The sequence below is a fragment of the Halichoeres trimaculatus genome, unplaced genomic scaffold, assembly GCF_033239565.1.
Source record: "Halichoeres trimaculatus isolate MK-OKI-2021-1 unplaced genomic scaffold, fHalTri1.1 fHalTri1_scaffold_2, whole genome shotgun sequence".
NCBI classification, from domain to species: Eukaryota; Metazoa; Chordata; class Actinopteri; order Labriformes; family Labridae; genus Halichoeres; species Halichoeres trimaculatus.
This window is the reverse complement of record NW_027437180.1, coordinates 31,793,811-31,801,927: the sequence shown is the minus strand read 5'-3', so window position 1 is coordinate 31,801,927 and position 8,117 is coordinate 31,793,811. Positions and strand designations below refer to the sequence as shown.

Here is an 8,117-nt window from a genome sequence, read left to right as displayed (position 1 = left end):
AAAAGTACCCCAAATAGAAATCAATAAAATGAATCTCTTTATGTGTTAGTGAACAAATTAACTGAGATGACGATTGTGACTATGTGTACGAGGTATCTGATATGTACATTTTGTCCAGAAAGAACTGATTGAAAGGTATTCAAATTTAAATTGGTAACACATTAGACTTGCAAAAGGCTTGTTTTTCTGATATCTGTCTGTGTATTTTTGAGTTTTGAATAAGACACGAGGATAACATTTTTTTTGATACTGTTTCAATAACGTCAGGCTTCCGTTCACATTTTCACTTAAATGGACAACATAAGTAAATTGGTTTGCTTTTACGTTAATGATAGGATTCAAAGTCTTCTTTTGCTCATTTTTTCTCGTGTTAAATATGACGTGTGATAACTTCATTCATAAACTTTTATACAATTTGAATAATTTATGAGCTGAAACCGCGCAAGGGTCAGAGGAACCTTTGTATTGAAGCTTTCGATTTCGCCGGACTGTTTTTCTGGAGCACCGCGGCGGCGCTCCGGCGGTTTTTCGATTTTCAAAATGTTTACAGTTCGTAAGACAGTTTTCAGATGTTGGTGTTTGTTTGCATTTCATTTCCTTTGACACTTATTTTTTTAAGAGTATATGGTACTTGTGTTAAGAACGAAACTGATGCCTGTCTTTGAGTATATAAATGCGATGAAGTTTGTATATTCGATGAGTGAAATGTCATGGAGGGAGCCTTTCGTCAGGGCATGCTCAGAGTCCTTGCTGCCACCTCCACCCTTTCGTCAGGGGTCAATCTCCCAGCTCGTAGAGTCATCATCCGAACGCCTACCTTTAACGGACACCTGTTGGGTCCTCTCACTTACAAACAGATGGCTGGACGAGCAGGAAGAAAAGGATGGACACCACAGGTAAGTTGGTAGGATTGGAAAAGCTTGATAATGAGTCGAAGTTTTTTTTTTTTTTTAAAGCTTTAATTTTACAACTCCTTGATTGCTTCATTCAGGTGAGAGCATGTTGGCAGAGCAGTAGAAAGGTGTGTCTCTCCTGAAGGGTTCACTTCGACCAATCAGCAGCTGCTTGGTGAAAAGAGAAGGAGAGGGTGTCACCAGCATGCTGAGAGCTGTCCTGGAGGTAAAGCTGCTAAGTGAATTGACTGAGAACCTCAGACTGAAATGTGACATAAAACATCAAAATGAACTCTAAAAGAATTTCCACTACCACAGATTATTGTTGGGGGTGTTGCTAGCACTCCTCAGGATGTGAGGTTGTACGCTTCCTGCTCTCTGCTGGCTGCCGGCATGAAATGTGACAGAAAGGATGAATTGAATGAAGAAGCGAACAAAGGAGCTATTGAAGCCTGTGTGGAATGGCTGATGGAGAATGAATTTATCAGTATCCAGGGAGAGGGGGAAGGTACTTTAATCTATAATCAGCCTTTTTTTTAAATTACAGAAAACTTTTAATTTGAAACAAATTTAACCACAACGACGAAGTTTTCTTGCTTGATATGGAATCCGAGAAAGAGGAAAAATGATTTCTTAATGTCAGCCTCGCATAAGTGTACAAACCAGAAATTTACTCTGATGTCTTTGCTTGTCTGACCCAGCTGGATGCTGCCTCCCTGTCATCGTCCCTCTCCCTCCCTGAGGCTCTGGGAATACTTGCAGATCTGCAGCGAGCCATGGAGGGCTTCGTTTTGGAAAATGACTTACACATTCTTTACCTGGTAGCCTAATCTTTTATGAATTCTTATTAAAAAGTTTTCCTCCTTGTTTATTCACTCCTTATATCATCCATCATCATTCTTTATAGACTATTTAAAACACAGAATCTGAATCTAAATGCTCCTCAAATCACACCGCTGTACGCAGAGTGGACCATCATCGACTGGTATCAGTTCTTCTGTCTCTGGCAACAGCTGACGTCATCCATGAAGAGGGTTGCGGAGCTGGTTGGCATCCAGGAGAGTTTTCTTGCACGGTCGGTCAGTGGAAAAATGGTCCCTAAGACTGAAGCAGCGATGACAGATGGCTGTTTATAAAAGGTACTGCTTGTGTTTCAACACTCTAAATACATGCGCATTGTACCATTCATGTCATGTTTATATATAAGTTTTAGTTGTATGTATGACACTTTTATTATTTAAGTGGTGTTTTTTTCTGTGTTTTATTCCTTGAAACACATTGCCGCCCAACATTTTTGATCTTCCTGGATCAAAAAGCTGTCTTTTGCCTCATTTGTAGCTTTATTGATTCCTGTCATAGGTTTTTCACCGCCCTCGTCCTCCAGGGCCTGGTTTATGAGGTTCCTTTAGGTGCAGTGGCATCCAAATACAACTGCAATCGTGGGCAGCTGCAGTCTGCTTCCACATTTGCAGGTAAGTTTTATGTTACAGTTTGGAATATATAGAGGACAGGACTTTACATTGAATGAAGAAGCCAGTTACTGGTATAGTAACGTAATGCTGAAAGGAGAGGTACTTAAAGGTGATGGATGAACATCCTGGACTCCATTAGCTGATGTCTCAGTACATGTATGCTTCTATCAAACTCATGTGTCCATTGTTTTGTAAGTGCAAGTGCTTCATGCATCAACATACTTTGAAAGGGCTTATAAGAGCTGTGTTTTTGTATTTTTGTGGGTCTGACTTCATCATATTTTGCAGCTGACAGAAACACTCTCTTCCCGTCTCTTCAGATATGGTAACAGTGTTCTGCAAGCGCCTCGGCTGGCACAACATGGGGCTGCTGCTGTCTCAGCACCAGACCCGGCTGAGCTTTGGAGTCCTGAGGGAGCTAGTCAACCTTGTCAGAGTCTCTCTCCTGAATGCAACAAGAGCCAGAACACTTAACGCTCAAGGCCTGTGCACGGTGGCTCAACTAGCCAGAGCTAATGTTGCTAATGTAGAGAAAGCCTTGAGAAACTCTGTGCCATTTAAGGGGTAGATCGTTTTAACGCTAGCTATTACCATTCTTATACAATTAATTATTCTATATGAATCAAAAAACAAAAGCCAGTTTAACATAAATACAAGAAAAGCAGCAGATCTCTAAGATACATGTACCCAATCTAATAGTTTGTGTGTTCCTCAGCTCTAAGCGAGAAGAGGATGAGAGCAAGATGGAGGCAGCTGAGAGACTAGGCCTCCATTACGTGTGGGTCACTGGCGGTTGAGCCTTGACGGAGCAGGAAGCAGCCACGGAGATAGTAGCTAAAGCAAGGCTCCTCCTCCAGGAAGACCTGGCACAGCTGGGGATCCAGTGGGACCCGGCGACACTTCCTCCAGAGGCTGCTACTGGAAACGACTCACAGGGCAGCAGTGACTCCGACACATCATCTTTATCCAGTATCAGCCCACATCAAGCACAAACAGATAACTGTGGTGGGGAACAGGCTAAAACAAGTGAGAGCAGAAATGTTGAAAGACATGAAGAGGAGAGTAGGAAGAAAAAGAAACCTGAGAGTGAAAGAGAGAAAGAGGAGGGGAGGCCCGAAGAAGAGCAGGTGGAAAAGACAGCAGCAGAAAACAAACAAAAGGACGATAAAGACCAAGTTGAAAGAAGTGAAGCTTCAGAAGAAAATAAGACCACTGAACATGTTTTAAAGTCAATTGATAAAAATAATACTGGCACAAAAATAGAAAAACAAAAGCAGACAGGTGAAAGAGAAAAGGACTCAAATCACAAAATCAACCAAACCCAAAGAAATTCCCCTGTTTCTGAAAGAGGCCTGACTCAGGAGCTGGCTGAGATTTTATCCAGCCCTCTACTCCAACCAACACCATGTCCTCAGCTCCCTCATTCTCCAATGCCCCCACCTCGATTTAGAGCTTCAGTTTCCCGCCTAGGAGAACAACACAGAGTGACGTCTAAAGAAGACGACACCACAAAGATCACTGTATCACCTGTGCAGCCGGGCAGACTGAAACACTCAAGAGCTTTAAGCAAAGTGCTCCACTCCATACAGATGGACAAAAGCCTTCAAGATAATATCGAGGCTGCACAGACATCCCATTCAACGCCCACTGTAGGCCAAAACTTAGAGCCTGCAGGCCAAGTACCAACTACTGTACCCAGTGTTTCTACACTGGTTAACACAGATATGATCGTGTCCCCTCTGTCAGCCTCTCCTGCCTCGGTTCTCTTATTCTCTCCTGGAGCCAAGCAAAGAAGGATTCACAGCACAGAGATGGAAATGTTCTCCTAGAGGAGCAAACTGATGGAGGAGTCAAAAAAGGAGAAGACAGCTTTGGAGAAAGTTTTAAATTAGACACTCAGACTGAAAGAATCATTGTTCAGCAGGCGGAGTAGCATGGAGATGGACAGGATAAAGCTATGAGTCAGCTGGCTGAAACAGTAAAGATAAGAGAGGAGGAAACAATAGAGGAAGCTGTAGAGATAGAAGAGAACATGAGTGACAGGAGGGGTGAAGGCCCAAGATTTAATATTTCTCTCACAGACAGCCAGATGGAGCTCATCCTCAACACAGGTCAACAAGTGAGTGGCATGAATAATCCAAAAAGAACGTAGGAATTAGTTTGCTGAAAAATCCTAATCTGTGTCATTGTTGTGACAGATTTCTCCTGAGCACGAAGCTGAAGAAAGAGATGAAGTTATGGATGATAATGACGTCTTTCTTGCAGATTAGGCTGCTTCTGAGTGCGCTAACAGGAGCAGCAGCTCCCTGCTGGCCGGTCCAAGTCCGTCACAGATCCCCAACCAATCAGGAGAGGAGGAAGAGGAAGAGGAGGAATCAGTCGGTCAGGAGATCAAAGACGATTTCCCTCTTCAATCAACTCAAGAGAGAAGACGCAGAGAGCACTTGGCCAATCAGGAAGCAGAAGAGTAGGAGGCGATTCAGTGGGGTGAGTCCTCTTTCAACCTGTCCTAGTGGGGCGACTCACTCTTCGTAGGGGAACACTTCCTGCAGAGGCGGAGCTCGCACAGACAGACTCCAGAAGTTCAAAAAGAGCAGGAAGGAAGTCATCAAAATGCAGACCGTGTCAGAATCATAAACCAGACCTAGTTCCAAAGAAGCACAGCCCATCGCTACAGCTCAGACGAGGGATGATGACAGCAATACATCCAAAATCACTTTACCTGATAACGCAGAGGATTGTCACAAAGCAGACATCAGAGAGGGAATGACATTTGGAGAAGGGGGGTAACGCAGGACAGGTAGAAAACAAAACATTGACCGCTGGCCTGGTATGTCTGACCAGCCCTGCAGCAGCCGGCCACAAAGCCAGTAACACACCAACTACAGCAGATGTGCTCGAGGTGGACAGAGAAAGGAAAAAGCCGAACATGCAGGTAGCTGCTGCTGACAGTAACCCCATGGAAGACAAAAACTCCAAACATGATGCAGCACACACAACAGAGAGACTATGTGCTGCTGCTGATCTCATCCCCCCGACTCAGGAGACGCCACCTGTCACTCCCAGAGTCAAACTGACCACCTCATCGGTCCAGTCACCTCTGATCACTCGCCCACTGAACCAGTCCACCCTCCTCAGCGAGGAAACCAGCAATCACACAAGGTCTTCAGTTATGTGCTGGAAACAGACACCGTCTATCTGTTGTGGAATTTAAACAGCTGAACAACAAATGTGATGAAAGACAGAAACAGGAAACAAACATTAAGGCTGTTTCACTCTTGAATTAAAAGACAAACCTGCCCCTAAACTCAAACCAGAACCTCATCCCTCCACCAAGCCCTGCCTCCCCATCTTCCCCCATACCGAGGCTTCCTTCTGAAGCAGATCACCCGTGATTGATGAAGGCTTTACCCTCCAGCTGTCCCAGGATGCTTCACTCTGTTCCTGCAACTCCGGCTCCTTCTCTATCATTGATGTGGCGAGTGACAGGCGCCTCTTTGAGACTTTCATTACTGAGTGGAAAACAAAGGAGCGCTTCTCTCTGGCCCTGGCCTGTGAGAGGGGAGAGCACAGAGGGCAGCCTGAGGCAGGGATCGGAGGGAAACACAAGAGAGGTAACTGATAGATGTGAAGGAGTGACAATAACTTGAAGTCATGTTGCTTTGTTTTGTTTCCAGGTGCAGGGAGGTTGTCTTTCTTACACATTTTGTAGAGTTATGTAAAATTAAAGAGGGGGTAATGTGCTTTTGAAGGATTTATATTGACCCCCTGGTACCCCTGTGGTAGCTTTACTTCATCCACAGCTGGAAAAGACTTTCTTGAATTTCTCACACTAGCTCTTATTTCCACCTCTGTCTAAATCTCTTCGTTAGCTGCTGTCTCTTTAAGGCTCCCCCGCTCCACAAAGCCCCTTCCCTCTAATTGGCCAGCCTTCTGGAAGGCTGTTGAGGGTGGAGCTATGGACATACCTTAATGATTGAGGCCCACCTCTACAGTGTGCCAAGAACCCACTAGGGAATACTTATGTTATGATTTTATTAGGTCTTGTAAAGATTTTGTGCTATTTTAGAACTGACCATTTTGAGCAGTTCACTGACAGATTCAGGAAATTTCTCAGAATATAGATAGCATATCAGTTTGAAAATTTGCACACGTTTATTATGAACATCTGGGATTATTATTTTATATTTAGTTTAAAATGTGGGCAGCAGGCTAAACAGGTACAACTCAGCCATGATAGAGCATGCACACAAGCATGCATCCTGTCTGTTTAACTCATTTGTGTGTATGCATTGGTCTTTGCAGATTTGTTATGGCATTATCTATGGGATGGGAGCCAAGTATTTGAGTGAGCAAATGGGACTAGAAGAGAATGATACAGCCTGCTACATAGAGAGCTTCAAAGCCAGATACAAAGGTATATAACGTCTGCATGTGACGTTACTGTGAGTTCCAAATTCATTTACAAAAATGTATGTAATGTGTGTTTTCTGTTGGTTGTTTTTCAGGAATCAATGCTTTTCTATGAGAAACTGTAAAGAACTGTCTGAAGAACGGCTATGTTCAGACTGATGGGCCGCAGGAGATACTCACCTAGGATCACAAACACGAACACACACATCAAAGCTCATGTAAGCTCCTCAGGTTTCAATTCAAGTGGTCAAATGTCAGCTGTACATGTGATTCTATTCTCACATTACTTATCCTCCTTTTTGTTTTTCTGTTCCTCTGATGTAGGCGGAGTTTCAGGCAGTGAACACGACTGTTCAGGGATCAGCAGCAGACATCGTTAAACAGGCCAAGGTGAACATACAGAAACGACTGAGAAAAATGTACCCCGCTGCTCTGCTCTCTCATCAGCACACACACTCAGGTGACATGATCCTCTCATTTTTTCAGACTTTGCAAAACAGCACACAGATTGAGACATCTGTATCATTTAGGGTATGTAATGAAACATACTGATTAGCCATGACATCTTGACCACCTGCTTAATTTGGTTGTCATCAAAGTGACCCACATCTTTCCATTTTTACATTTGTCCTGCTTCCTACACATCTCATTGAGGACAACATGTTCTCTAGCTGTTTAACATACAGTATCCCACACACAGGTGCTATTTTTAAGAGAAAATCAATAAGACTGGCGTCCCCTGGTGTAATGGCTGATGGTTTATGTTCATGTCTAATGTTTACAGCCTGCAGTCTGCGCAGAGGTCAGATCAGAGGAGCCTAGTTTGTGCTTCAGCTGCACCATGAGCTAATTTTCAAAGACCTCATACAGGTACAAAAGTTTTTTTTTTTTTTTTTAAAGTGACATTTCTGGACACACGTTTCAGAAAAGCATGTATGTAAAGTTATTCCTCTGTGTTTCCACTCAATCTTGTTTCTGTCAGGTTGCTCAGATTGTATTGCTGTATGTGAAGCTTAAAGCTAAAGTCAAGTTGGGATCCAGCTGGGGCAACCTGCAGGACGTGGATATTTAATCTAAATTTGACATGTGGTATAAGAGTGTGATATCATGCACAGTGTGTGAGATTATTTAGAAATATTTATATATTTATATATTTATATATAAGATATATTTTTAAAAACATTTTTTGCAATGAGATGTGAAACCTACATGAACTCTACAACATATTTATCTTGCTTTCCATAGCACTGTATCAGAAATTCAACTTTTGTGAAAAATTTAGTTGTACATAATGAAACGAACATCCTGATGCATGTGATGAAATTTTGTGAACCTTTGT

General features: G+C 43.0%; 1 pseudogene; it reads left to right on the top strand.

The window, feature by feature from the left end:
* Positions 1-66: 66 nt before the first annotated feature.
* Positions 67-7,888, top strand: LOC141800347 (uncharacterized; annotated as a pseudogene).
* Positions 7,889-8,117: the final 229 nt, after the last annotated feature.